Here is a 15,047-nt window from a genome sequence, read left to right as displayed (position 1 = left end):
AGGTGGGTGGATCACCTGAGGTCAGGTGTTCGAGACCAGCCTGACCAACATGGAGAAACCCCGTCTGTAGTAAAAATACAAAATTAGCCAGGCACGGTGGCACATGCCTGTAATCCCAGCTACTCGGGAGGCTGAGGCAGGAGAATCGTTTGAACCTGGGAGGCAGAGGTTGTGGTGAGCCGAGATCACGCCACTGCACTCCAGCCTGGGTGACAGAGCAAGACTCTGTCTTAAAAAAAAAAAAAAAAAAAAAAAACCCTTCCTTAACTCTCCTCCACCTTATTCCGAGAAGCTTCTTCATTTACAGAATCAAGCAGAACTAAGCCAACAAATGTTAAGGAAGTTTGAAGAGAAAGAACTGTAAAATTCAAGAGGGGGAAAATTGTTAAATACAGTGAGTTCTAACTTTTTCTTCAAAGAATAAGTATGTCAGTATGTTCAGTTCTTTGTTCTCCATTTTAAAGTTGAACTTCCTCGTTCTCCTCATCTCCTTGCCCCTAGTTTCAGTAAACAACCTTTTCCACCAGTTCTAATCAGTAGTTCACATCTGTTCCCCTGGTCATCTGCTCCATCCTGAGTCACCCCTGGTCACCTGCTCTGACCTGAGTCACTTTTAGTCACCTGTTCCATAACTATCCTTCCCACTGAAACTGCTCACCCTGCCACTCTGGTTTATACCCCTGCTCTCTTTAAAATAGCTAATTGGAATTAGCTTAGACTATGCGGGAGACAGAGGCTGGATGGCCCTCAGGGGCTGACCCGCAGAGTGTCGAACTTCAGGATATAGCAGAGAGAGAGCTTGGCACGACTTGTTACCCTGGGCTGTGGAATCCTGGAAAAGAGCTACCATACAGCCCATGCCTGGTTGACTGGAGGACCATCCTAGTGGAAATGGGACAACCTGGTCCTCTGGCCTGCTGTGCGCACAAGCATAACAATTGCTTTTGTTTAAAGTGCGGATGGAATATTTGATCCATTCCAACCAGGCATTCGTATCTTGATATCCTGTCTCAATTGCCAAAGTTTGTTTTAGGTCTTTAACTTCTACAATAGCTACCTTGGTCTTGTCATTAGATGGAGGCGGAACAACTGTTTCATTGTGAGAGATTTTGGAAGAAGACTTAGGGGAAGGTGTAGGTGATGGGGGATCAATGAAACGTGTTTCAAAGGATCCGATAGAGTCTCTTCCTGACACCTCAGCCCCCGTAAAACTAATAAGCTCAATTAGAAATGAAACTTGAGATACTCAACTGATATACCACAGAGATACAAAAGATCATTTGAGACTGCTATGAACACCTTTACGCACACAAACTAGAAAACCTAGAGGAAATTCCTGGAAACATAAGACCCTCCTAGATTAAATCAGGAAGAAACAGAAACTCTGAACAGACCAATAACAAAAAGTGAGACTGAATTAGTAATTTAAAAATTGCCAACAACTAAAGCCCAGGACATGATGGATTCAAAGCTGAATTTACCAGACACTCAAAGAAGGATTGGTACCAATCCTACTGAAACTATCCTTAAAAAATGAGAAAGAAGGAACCTTCCCTAAACCATTCTAAGAAGCCAGTATCACCCTGACAGCAAAACCAGGAAAGAACATGACAAAAAAAGAAAACTACAGACCAATGTCTCTGATGAACATAGATGCAATAATCCTCAACAAAATACTAGCTAACTGAATCAAACAGCACATTAAAAAGATAATACATCATAATCAAGTGATTTTCATCCCAGGGATGCAGGGATGGTTCAACATATACATGTCAATAAATGTGATATCACATAAACAGAATTAAAAAAAAAATATGATCATCTCAAGTGATTCAGAAAAAGCATTCAACAAAATCCAGCATCCCTTTATGATAAAAACCCTCAACAAACTAAGCATAGAAGAGACTCACCTCAAAATAATAAATGCCATATATGACAGATCCATAGCCAACATCTGAATGGGGAAAAGTTGAAAGCATCCCTGAGAACAGGAACAAGACAAGAACTCCCACTTTCACCACTCCTATCCAACATAGTTCTGGAAGTCCTAGCCAGAACAATCAGACAAGAGAAAGAAATAAAGGGCATCCAAATTGGAAAACAGAAAGTCAAAATATCTGTGTTTGCAGATGATATAACTGTATACCTAGAAAATCCTAAAGACTCCTCCAAAAGACTCTCAGATTTGATGAAGGAATTCAGTGAAGTCCCAGGTTACAAAATCAATGTACACAAATTAGTAACACTGCTATACACCAACAACAACCAAACTAAGAATTAAATCAAGAACTCAATCCCTTTTACAACAGCTGCAAAAATATTACAATATTTAGGAATACACTTAACCAAGGAAGTGAAAGATCTCTACAGATTACAAAACACTGCTGAAAGACATCATAGATGACACAAACAAATGGAAACACATCCCATGTTTGTGGATCGGAAGAATCAATATTGTGAAAATGATACCTCCCCAAAGCAATCTACAGATTCAATACAATTCTCATCAAAACATCAACATCATTTTTCACAGAATTAGAAAAAACAATCTTAAAATTTAAGGAACCAAAAAAAATCCCAAATACCCAAAGCAATCCTAAGCAAAAAGAACAAATCTGGAGGCATCACATTATTGAACTTCAAATTATACTACAAGACTGTAGTTACCAAAACAGCATGGTACTCGTATGAAAGTATGCACATAGGCTGGGCGTGGTGGCTCATGCCTATAATTCCAGCACTTTGGGGGGCTGAGGTGGGTGGATCACCTGAGGTCAGGTGTTCGAGACCAGCCTGACCAACATGGAGAAACCCCGTCTGTAGTAAAAATACAAAATTAGCCAGGTACAGTGGCACATGCCTGTAATCCCAGCTACTCTGGAGGCTGAGGCAGGAGAATCGTTTGAACCTGGGAGGCAGAGGTTGTGGTGAGCCGAGATCATGCCGTTGTACTCCAGCCTGGACAACAAGAGCGAAACTCCACCTCAAAAAACAAAACAAAACAAAACAAACAAAAAAAGAAAGTAGGCACATAGACAAATGGAACAGAATAGAGAACCCAAAAATAAACCCAAACATGTACAGCCAACTGATCTTTGACAAAGAACATAAAAACATTTTAAATTGGGAAATGGACACCCTGTTTAATAAATGGGGCTGGGAAAACTGGATAGTCACATATAGAAGAATGAAAATGGATCCCTATCTCTTACCTTATACAAAAATCAACTCCAGATGGATGTAAGATGTAAATATAAGATCTGAAGTCATAAAAATTCTAGAAGACAGCATTGCCAAACTATTCTAGACATCGACTTAGGCAAAGAAAGAATCCATGACTAAGACCCCAAAAGCAAATGCAACAAAAACAAAAAAGGGACCTAATTAAACTAAAAATCTTCTGCTCAACAAAAGAAATAGAGTAAAAAGACAACCCACAGAATGTGAAAAAATATTTGCAAACTATGCATCTGACAAAGAACTAGCATCCAGAATCTACAAGGAACTCAAATCTATAAGGAATCTCACTGAAAAGTGGGCAAAGGACATGAATACACATTTCTAAAAAGAAGATATACAATGGCCAAGACACATATGAAAAAAATGCTCAACATTACTAATCATCAGGGAAATGCAAATTAAAACCACAATGAGATACCACCTTACTCCTGTTAGAATGGCTATTATTAAAAAGTTTCAAAACAATAGATGTTGGCATGGGTATGGTGAAAAGGGAATGTTTATACACCGCTGATGGGAATGTAAATTAGTACAACCTCTATGGAAAATAGTATGAATATTCCTTAAAGAACTAAAAGTAAGTCTACCATTCAATCCTGCAATCCCACTACTGGGTATCTAACCTAAAGGAAAAAAGATCATTATATGAAAAAGATACTTGCACACATATATGTTTACAGCAGCACAATTCACAATTGCAAAGATGTGAAACCAATCTAAGTGCCCATCAACTAATGAGTGAATAATGAAAATGTGATAAATATACACCATGGGGTACTACTCAGCCATAAAAAGGAATAAAATAATGTCTTTTGCAGCAACCTGGATGGAGGTGGAGGCAATTATTCTAAGTGATGTAACTCAGGAATGGAAAACCAAAAACCATGTGTTCTCACTTATAAGCTATGAGTACATAAAGGCACACAGAATGATATAATGGACTTCAGAGACTCAGAAGGCAGGGAAGGAGGGAGGGAGGAAGGGCGGGGAGGGAGGAAGGGCGGGGAGAGAGGATAGGAATAAAAAATTACACATTAGGTACAATGTACACTAGCCAAGTGTCCAGTGCACTGAAATCTCAGAATTCACCACTATATAATTCACCAATGTAACAACAAGGAAAACCACTTGTACCTCAAAAGCTATTGATATAAAAATTTTAAAAAAAAAGTACAGACCAAGGCAACAGGTCCTTCACATATAGCCAAGCAGCCTGTGCACTGCACACCCCAGGTGGCACCATTCATAGACCAAAAGGTGAAGGAGTTGCTCTTGTGATTGTACAATGCACAGCCTGCACATCCAGACCTGGTATCCCCTCACATAATTCACTACAAATTCCTGATCCAGAAGTCAAGAAGTCTGGGTTTGGACACTGATTTCTCCAGTAACTTACCAAGAGATCTTATGCAAGCGCCATTTCCTCTCTGTGCCAGTTTCCTCTTCTGTAACAGGACTTGTGTCTGAAGTTTCCTCCAGCTATAAAATTCTGTGATTCTACAGAAGCAGATTTCAATTTTTGAAGGGCTGTCATACAAAAGATGAAATCAGCTCCCTCACCTGGCTTGAGCGAGAAGAACCATGAGTTGGGGAGGGATATTAGAGAGGAACAGTATATGCCTCAGTCAGAAAGAAACTCGTCTTCATGATCAGAGGACTCAGCACCCGATGAGGCAGCACTGGGAGTGATGGGTTCCCTGTGGCTGGAGGATTTCAAGTACACTGGGTAAGCACCTGTTAGAGGTGGGCAGTCTCTTCGAGCACGGAGAGTTTATTGTTGCAAAGCTTCGTTCTGCTTTCCTCAGTGCTACGAGGCACTCAGCTGGGGCCAGGTCTTGTCCACCCCTGCAGATAGTTATTAATGCAATAAACTTGTCGGCTCTGCCTCTCCACCCTTCTTGCAGCTCACACAAGTCCACATTCTCCAAATTAAACTCAGTCCCTCAGGCCGTGCTGGTGTTTACCTTTGCTCTGACAAACAAATCTTTTCATCCTAGAAAGAACTAATAAATTAATAGCCTTACCCAGACTCGGGGTAGGGAGAAGATGGAGCTAGGATGGGAAACCATGCAAATACTCATGAGAATTATCCATACAAACACTCCTAGCAGCTCTACTCCAACAACAGCTAATGCTAATTGCAAATCATCCTTATCTAGGCAAGACGGCGGGTCCCCTAGGAATTCCCAGCAGCAGCAGCTGTGTAGGACTGGTTTAAGCGTCTGCACATGAGGGAAAAGAATCACAGGGTTTCTTTTAAAATCACAACCATTTGGTTTTTCGTTAATTCAGATCAGGTGACCCCAGTGTAGATCGTTGAGGGTGAATTGCATTGCCTTTAAGTTGCGACCACAATTCCATGAGGAATGGCAAGATTTGGCAATTATCCACTAGGGATGATCAATGAGGTGCATTCAGTCAGTCTTGGGAAGGTGGGGTCAGAACACCTCCACTGTTGTTCAAAACACTTCAGTGTTTTGCTCTCACTTCCAACATGAATCAATTTTTTAAAAACCAGCTTGGATGTAGCTCGTAAAGACAACCAATCAGAAATTTAGCTCAGGGCACTGTCACAGGCACTGAAACCAGAGCGACTCCATTTCCAGTGAGGGCTAGGAAAATGAGGCTGATACTTGCTGTGCTGCATTCCCAAAAAGTTAGACATTCCTAGCCTCTAGATGTTTATAGTTAAGGGAACAAATTAATAATGTTTACTAAACAGACCCAGACTTGGGAGTTTCCACATACTCTGATATCTGGAGAACAAAGGCATTCCTAATTTTGCTTTAAAAATTATTTTGCTTTAAAAATAATATTAATTCTTCACACCTGTAATCCCAGCACTTTGGGAGGCTGAGGCAGGGGGAATCACAAGGTCAGGACATCAAGACTATCCTGGCTAACACGGTGACACCCCATCTCTATTAAAAATACAAAACATTAGCCGGGCATGGTGGGGGGCGCTTGTAGTCCCAGCTACTCGGGAGGCTGAGACAGGAGAATGGCGTGAACCCAGGAGGTGGAGCTTGCAGTGAGCCGAGTTGGCACGACTGCACTCCAGCCTGGGTAACAGTGCAAGACTGTCTCAAAAAAGAAATAATAATATTAATTCTTGCAAAATATAGTAATTAAGAAAATTAATGCTTTATGACAAACCCTTGCGGCAGAGCACATCTCCTGAAAATCTTTTTTTAATCATATATATATATAAGCATCGTACCTAGGGTGGACGCGTTTCTCCTCTTACGTTCAGGAACGCTCTACTCGATCCATGAAGTAGCTGTACTTTCATTACTTTCTTAATAAACTTACTTTTACTTTAAACTGCAGACTTGCCTTGGATTCTTTCTTGCATGAGATCCAAGAACCCTCTCCTGGGGTCTGGATCGAGACCCCTTTCCTGTAACATATTTCTCGTGATCACAGAAGGGCACAAAAAGCATTAAACACTGTCTCTAAAATTGCTGATTGAGATTTGGTATTTAATAGCTATGAGCAATAAGATTAGATAGATGTTTTTTGTTTGGTTTGGTTTTTTTGAGATGAAGTCTTGCTTTGTTGCCCAGGCTGGAGTGCAGTGGCATGGCTCACTGCAACCTCCAACTCCCGGGTTCAAGCAATTCTCCTACCTCAGCCTCCCAAGTAGCTGGGATTACAGGTAACCACTGCCACACCTAGCTAAGTTTTGTATTTTAGTAGAGATGGGGTTTTGCCATGTTGGCCAGGCTGGTCTCAAATACCTGGCCTCGAGTGATCCACCCACCTTGGCCTCCCAAAGTGCTGGGATTACACGTGTGAGCGACCATGCCTGGCAAATGTGTTTATGTTTTGTTGCTGCTATGCCAACTGAGTGTGATCGAGATGCACGAGGATGGAAATCAGGGGACTTTTCTCCTTGCTGTTTTGTTTCATTTTGCACACTAAAAAAACAAAACAAAACAAAACTTCTTTCCTTTCTTAGATTTGGGTAAACTGGCTTTGCTCATCTGCTATTGCCCAGAATCTGCTTGGTCTGGTTATTTCCATCTAAATCCTCTTCATTTCCTTGCCTTATTCAATATTTTTTTGTGTTGGAGTCCATGTTGTGGTTTATCTAAGATTCACAGCTCGGTTATACATTTATTTGTTATTTGGATAATGTGCATCATGTTTGATGTGAGGAAAGGAAGAAAAAGAATTAGACATACTAGATGATCCTTTGATGCAAGCCCCCCTGGTTCAGTGGGCATTTTTGGGTGGAGCAGAACCTCCTCCTGTCAGCTCTGAAGGTTCAGATGCGTCGGTCATTTCTCCTTCTAGTCCACCTGAAAGCTGTATTGAGAACCCTTCATCCCCTCCTTCTTACTCGTCTAGTCCCACTCTGTACCCACCACTCCCTGAGGAACTTAGCCAAGCAAGTAACACTCATAGTGGAGCCTCCTATCAACCTCCAACAGGAAATCTTTGTCCACTTAAAGAGGTGGCGAACGGGGAAGAAGGCACTGTGAGAGTACATATCCCCTTTTCTGCCTGATGTGGCTCTATATAAAGAGAAGTTTGGTCTTTTCTCTGAAGATCCAGGAAAATTCATAGATGAGTTTAAAAAATTAACTCCAACCTATAGTTTAACCTGGCAGGATTTTCACGTTTTGTTGTTTCTGTGTTGTACAGTGGAAGAGAACGTATTTTGGGGACAGCTAGGGTCCATGCAGATGAGGAACTGGCTCACAACCTGAACCATAATATATATGGCAGGAGGTATAGCAGTTCCAGATCAAGATCGAGAGTGGAAGTATCAAACGGCCAGTGAAGACTTGGGGAGGAGAGATCATATGGTCACTTGTTTATTGGAAGGGATGAAGAAATATATGAAAAAGCCTGTTAACTATGCAAAGGTTAAGGAAGTTTCTCAGGGTAAAGATGAGAATCCAGCTTTGTTTCAAAAGCATTTAGTTGAAGCAATCAGGAAATATACTAACACTGATTCTGCTCCAAAGGAAGGACAAACCCTTTTGGGAGTACATTTTATAACCCAGTCTGCCCCTGATATCTGTAGGAAACTACAAAAAGCAGCTATGGGTCCCCAGACTCCTATGGAACAGCTTTTGGATTTGGCATTTTTAGTTTTTAATAACAGGGACAAACCAGAGGAAGCAGAAGGAACAAAATGGACCTCCCCCAAGGTGCAGCTCTTGGCTGCAGCCTTAAGCTGCAGATTAGGGATTCCTAGGCTGGAGCTGATGGGGTTGCCCTCCTGACTCTTGGCCTGAACAAGGGAAGCTGAAAGGTGGGAAGCCCAAAGCTGGACGTCTGAGTCACCGTGCCTTGTACATAAATCAGTGTGCATCCTGTAAGAAAAGCAGTCATTGGAAGAGGGATTGCCCAACACTCCAGAGGGAGCCATTGGCACCTGAATCAATAATGGCCAAAATAGCCAGACAAACCCAAGAGTGACGGGGGTCCAAGGCCTTCTGCCACAGTTCCTGTCAGACAACTAGCCAAATCTCTGGAGAAGCCTCGGTAACCTTTGACGTGGCAGGTAAGAATATTAACTTTCTTCTGGACTGCTTACTCTGTTTTGGCCCATTATAATGGGCCTCTGTCACCCAAAAACTGTATGGTCACAGGGTAGATGGACAAGCCCATAGACACCATTTGACCTACACTTTAAGCTGTTCTTCAGAGACTTTGGTTTTCTCACATGCCTTTCTTATCATGCCTGAGTGCCCCACCCCTTTGTTGGGAGGGAATTTGATGACTCAGCTGCAGGCAGTGGTATCTTTTGGAAATCACAAGGCAGATGATGAACTACTCCTCCTCCTTTCCTGTGATAAGGGAGGAAAGTCAATAGGGGACGTATCTACTTTACCTATTGGAGTAATCTCCCAAGTAGATCCTATAGTATGGGACACTATTATATGTTTCCCCAGTTTACATCCAACTGAAGCCTAGTGTCCCATACCCCTGGAAGAGACAATACCCCTTAAAGCCAGAGGCACAAAGAGAGGTCCAACCATTAATAGCTAAGTTTTTGCAGTTTGGGTTGCTAAGGCCCTGTGAGTCTCCTTGTAATACGCCAGTCTTACCAGTTAAAAAGTCAAAGCCAAATAGAGACTCTAAATTTGTTCAAGATCTTCAAATTGTCAATGAAGCTGTCATTCCCATACATCCTATAGTGCCCAGTCCCTACCTGCCATCAGCCGAGGTCCTTGGGAATGCCAAGATCTTAAGGATGCCTTTTTGTTTCCCTATTCCAGTACACCTGATTCACAATTCATTAAGTGGACTGATCCTGATTGTCATTTAGTTTTTCAATTAATTTGAACTGTTCTTCCTTAGGGTTTTAGGGACAACCCTCATCCATGTGGAAATGCACTGGCTAGAGAATTAAAGATGTTACAATTAAATAAGGGCAGTATTATTCAATATGTAGATAATCTGCTGATTGTTAGCCCAACCAAAAGAAACTCAAATGAAAATACCACCATGTTGCTAAATTTCCTGGAAGCTAATGGGTATAAGGTTTAGATGCATAAAGCCCAGATTTCAACTCAACAGGTTAAACACTTAGGATATGTCCTAACCCCTGGCACCTGGGCAATAGCGTCAGAATGAAGGGAAGCTACCTTGGACATTCCAGAACCCCAAACTAAAAAGCAGCTGTGGGCTTTCCTAGGGATGGCAGAATTCTGCCACTTATGGGTGCCTGGATGTGGGCATATAGCCAAGCCTTTATATGAGGCTCTAAAAGGAGCAGATGTAAATCCTTTTGAACAGGATAATAACTGTAAACAGGCTTTTAATGCTCTCAAGGAGAAACTGGGATCAGCTCCAGCCCAGGAATCCCTAATCTTGTTAAGCCATTTTTCCTTTATGTGGGTAAAAAACAAGGAAGCACCCTACGTGTCCTTGTACAGAAGTTAGGAGATATTCCCTGACCAGTGGCATATTTTTCTAAGCAATTAAACCATGTCCCTTTGGGATGGCCTGGATGCCTCAGGGAAGTGGTAGCAACTGCTCTTTTAGCAGATGAAGCCAACAAACTGGTTTTTTGGCTTTATTAAAAAATCTGGATGTTTTAATGCCACACTAAGTACAAGGAGTCCTAGAAGCTAAAGGACACCAGTGGATGACAGGGGGACGTTTATTAAAATATCAGGTTTCGTTGCTAGGCACTCCTAATATAACACTTAAAGGATGCCAAACTTTGAATCCACCTACCTATTTGAATCCACCTACCCTAGATCATTCTTGTATACAAGTTATGGAGCAAGTTTACTCCACCATCTGGATTTAAAGGATGAGCCTCTAGATAATCCTGAGGTAGAATGGTTTACAGATAGAAGTAGCTTTGTGCACTAGGGAAACAGGAAAGCTGGGTATGCTGTTGTCAGTCAACATGAGGTAATTGAATCCTGGGCCTTACCAGCTTCTACCTCAGCCCAAAATGCAGAATTAATAGCTATTACTAGAGCCCTGCAATTGGGAAAGGACTTAAGAATTAACACACTGATTCTAAGTATGCCTTTCTGGTACTTCATGTTCATGCTGCTACCTGGAAGGAACGGGGACTCCTAACTGCTAAGGGTTCCCCTATAAAACATCATTTAAAGATTCCGAATCTATTGAATGCTATTTTGCTGCCCAAGAAAGTAGTTGTAATCCATTGCAGAGGACATCAAAAAGGAGACTCTAGTGTGGCTAAGGGAAACTCCTTTGCAGATGCAGCTGCTAAGGCAGTAGTGTTAAAGGAGCCAGTTGAACTTGTCGGCATGTTAGTGCCCTCAGCCACGGTAATGACAGAACTCATACGCTAAAGAGGAATGACAATGGGCTAAAGGTCAGGGTTTAATTTTCAAGATCCTTTTGTCTGGCTTATCAATAACAAACTGTTAATATCAGGTGCTAATCAGTGGAAAATAGTTAAGCATTTGCGTGACTTTACTCATTTGGGAAGAGATTCCGTGTGTCAATTCATGTCTCAGCTTTTTATAGCAAAAGGCTTACTTAAAATAGTAAAGCAGGTAACTCAGGCCTGTGAACTCTGTGCCCAAAACAACCCAAATAACCAATCTTTACCTCCTCCTCTAGTAAGGCCTGTTCAGCATAGGGCAACATACCCTGGTAAAGACTGGCAAATAAATTATACTCAAATGCCCCCACATAAAGGGTTTAAATATTTATTAGTATTTGTTGACACTTTTATCGATGGGATTGAGGTTTTTCCTACCCAGTCCGAAAAGTCAATTGATATTTCTAAACTCCTACTAAAGGAAATAATTCCTAGACTTGGGCTGCCTAAGAGCTTACAGAGTGATAATGGTCCATCTTTCACAGCAACAATTACCCAAAACATATTTTCAACCTTAGAAATGCAATACCGCCTTCACTTGGAGTGGAGGCCACAGTCCTCAGGGAAAGTAGAAAGAGCTAATCAAACTCTAAAAAGAACTCTTGAGGACTAAATTGCAGCTCTGGACAGAGCAGCATGCAGGCTTGCATTGTGAATTTTAGCTCCAGATCCACTGCAAGAACAAACCAGCAAATCTGAGAGCACCCACAGTCCCTCTGAAGGAAGCACTGCTCCTGCAGGACCTGGGAGACACCCCAAATACTGTGAGTGCCCCAACTGCAGAAGTGAGAAAGGGAGACTCTCCTCTCCCAAACACACCCCTCCACTGGAGAAGCTGAAGTTCTGTTTGTGGGAGAAGTTTCCAACTTTACCTGGAGCTGAGTCAAGTTAGAGAGCCGAGCAAAATACAGGGGTAGAGGAAGTAGCAGAAAGGTCCTAGGAGCTCACTGGTCCCCAAACAGCCCATTCCTGCCTGACACCACAGGGATCCATCGAAAGGGTGGCCAGAGGAGCAGGGGCTAAAACTCCGCAGGGAGAAGGAATTCTTTAGCTGAGCTTTGTAACAATTTGAACAGGGCAAGAAGCCTCCTGGCAAGAACTTGGGGGAGGGCGCAAACCTGGCAGACTTCACAGGCAGGGGGAAGAACTAAAGCCCCTTTCTCTCTCAGCTGGGAGGTGGAAAGCTTCTGGCCAGTTTTCAAGCCCGTTTTGCCCTCTGCCTGGAAACAGACTTGGGGCCGTTGGGGGACACACAGTGGGAGTGAGACTGGCCCTTCTGTTTGCTTGGGAGCTGTGCAAGTCCTGTCATTGCTGGCTTTTCCCCACTTTCCTGATAACCTGCATGACTAAGCAGAGGCAGCCATAATCCTCCTAGGTACACAACTCCAGTGACCTGGGAATCTCACTTCCATCCCCCACAGCAGCCACAGCAAGACCTGCCCAAGGAGAATGTGAGCTCAGACACCTCTAGCCCCATCCCCACCTGATGGTCCTTCCCTATCCACCCTGGTAGCAGAAGACAAAGGGCATTTAAGGAAAGCAGCACCTCCTGGCAGGAGGCCAACCAGCACAAAAATAGAGCATTAAAACACCAAAGCTGAGGACCCTCATGGAGTCCATTGTATCCTTTGCAACCTCCACCAGAACATGCACTGGTATTCATGGCTGACAGCCCCATAGATGGTTCACATCACAGGACTCTTTGTAGACAACCCCCAGTACCAGCCCAGAGCTGGATAGACGTGCTGGGTGGCTAGACTCAGAAGAGAGATAACAATCACTGCAGTTCAGCTCACAGGAAGCCACATCCACAGAAAAAGGGGGAGACTCCTACATCAAGGGAACACCCCATGGGACAAAAAAAGTCTGAACGACACTCTTCAGCCCTAGACCTTCCCTCTAACAGAGCCTACTCAAATAAGAAGGAACCAGAAAACCAGCCTTGGTAATATGACAAAATAAGGCTCTTCAACAGCCCCCAAAAATCACATTAGTTAACCAGCAATGGACCCAAACCAAGAGAAAATCCCTGATTTACCTGAAAAAGAATTCAGGAGGTTAGTTATTAATCTAATCAGGGAGACACCAGAGAAAGGTGAAGCCTAATGTGAGGAAATCCTAAAAATGATACAAGAAGTCAAGGGAAAAATATTCAAGGAAATAGATAGCTTGAAGAAAAAACAATCAAAAAGTAAGGAAATTTTGGACACACTTTTAGAAATGTGAAATGCTCTGGAAAGTCTCAGTCATAGAATTGAACAAGTAGAAGAAATAAATTCAGAGCTTGAAGACAAGGTCTTCGAATTAACCCAATCTAACAAAGACAAAGAAAAAAGAATAAGAAAATATGAACAAAGCCTCCAAGGAGTCTGGGATTATGTTAAATGACCAAACCTAAGAATAATTGGTGTTCCAGAAGAAGAAGACAATTCTAAAAGCTTGGAAAACATACGTGGGGGAATAATTGAGGAAAACTTCCCCGGCCTTGCTAGAGACTTAGACATGCAAATACCAGAAGCACAAAGAAAACCCAGGAAATTCATAGCAGCAAAAATATCTTCACCTAGGCACACTGTCATCAGGTTACCCAAAGTTAAGACGAAGGAGAGAACCTTAAGAGATGTGAGATAGAAGCACCCAGGTAGCCCATAAAGGAAAACCTATCAGGTTAACAGAAGATTTCTCAGCAGAAAGTCTACAAGCTAGAAGGGATTAGGGCCCTATCTTCAGTCACCTCAAACAAAACAATTGCCAGCTGAGAATTTTGTATCCAGCAAAACTAAGCATCATATATGAAGGAAAGATACAGTCACTTTCAGACAAACAAATGCTGAGAGAATTTGCCATTACCAAACCTCCACTACAAGAACTGCTAAAAGGAACTCTAAATCTTGAAACAAATACTGAAAACACATCAAAAGAGAACCTTTTTAAAGCATAAATCACACAGGACCTACAAAACAAAAATATAAGTTAAAAAACAAAACAAAACAACACAAACAAAAACAAATTACACAGGCAACAAAGAGCAAGATGAATGCAATGGTACATCACATTTCAATACTAACATTAAATGTAAATGGCCAAAATGCTCCACTTAAAAGATACAGAATCACAGAACGGATAAGAACTCACCAACCATCTACTGCCTTCAGGTGACTCACCTAACACACAAGGACTCAAATAAACTTAAAGTACAGGCATGGAAAAAGGCATTTAATGCAAACGGATACCAAAAGCAAGCAGGATAGCTATTCTTATATCAAACAAAACAAACTTTAAAGCAACAGCAGTTAAAAGAGTCAAAGACCTGGAAAATCGGGTAACTCCCACCCTAATACTGTGCTTTACCAAGGGTCTTAGCAAACGGCACACCAGAAGATTATATCCCACACCTGGCCCAGAGGGTCCCACGCCCATGGAGCCTCCTTCATTGCTAGCACAGCAGTCTGAGATCTAACTGCAAGGTGGCAGCGAGGCTAGGGGAGGGCCGCCCGCCATTGCTGAGGCTTAAGTAGTAAACAAAGCCAGCTGGAAGTTCAATTTGGGTGGAGCCCACCACAGCTCAAGGAGGCCAGCCTGCCTCTGTAGACTCCTCCTCTGAGGACAGGGCATAGCTAAACAAAAAGCAGCAGAAACCTCGGCAGAGGTAAATGCCCCTGTCTCACAGCTTCGAAGAGAGCAGTGGATCTCCCAGCACGGAGGTTGAGATCTGAGAACGGACAGACTGCCTGCTTAAGTGGGTCCCTGACCCCTGAGTAGCCTAACTGGGAGATATCCCACACTAGGTGCAGACTGACACCTCACACCTCACACGGCAGGGTACACCCCTGAGATGAAGCTTCCAGAGCAAGAATCAGACAGCAACACTCGCTGTTCAACAATATTCTATCTTCTGCAGCCTCTGCTGCTGATACCCAGGCAAACAGGGTCTGGAGTGGACCTCAAGCAAACTCCAACAGACCTACAGCTGAGG

General features: G+C 42.6%; 1 pseudogene across 1 annotated transcript in view; it reads right to left on the bottom strand.

The window, feature by feature from the left end:
* LOC105517902 overlaps positions 1 to 15,047 on the bottom strand; it is a 106,488-nt pseudogene that overhangs the window by 75,148 nt on the left and 16,293 nt on the right. The window contains exons 5-6 of the transcript XR_001002739.1: positions 4,975 to 5,085; positions 4,637 to 4,729 (exon numbers count right to left, since the gene is read on the bottom strand). The product of XR_001002739.1 is annotated as an FYVE, RhoGEF and PH domain-containing protein 5-like (transcript). The remainder of the gene's footprint in view (positions 1 to 4,636; positions 4,730 to 4,974; positions 5,086 to 15,047) is intronic.

This window comes from Colobus angolensis, unplaced genomic scaffold (assembly GCF_000951035.1).
Source record: "Colobus angolensis palliatus isolate OR3802 unplaced genomic scaffold, Cang.pa_1.0 Scaffold31, whole genome shotgun sequence".
Classification (NCBI taxonomy): Eukaryota; Metazoa; Chordata; class Mammalia; order Primates; family Cercopithecidae; genus Colobus; species Colobus angolensis.
Note: the sequence above shows the minus strand (reverse complement) of the source record. Positions and strands in the feature narration are given on the sequence as shown.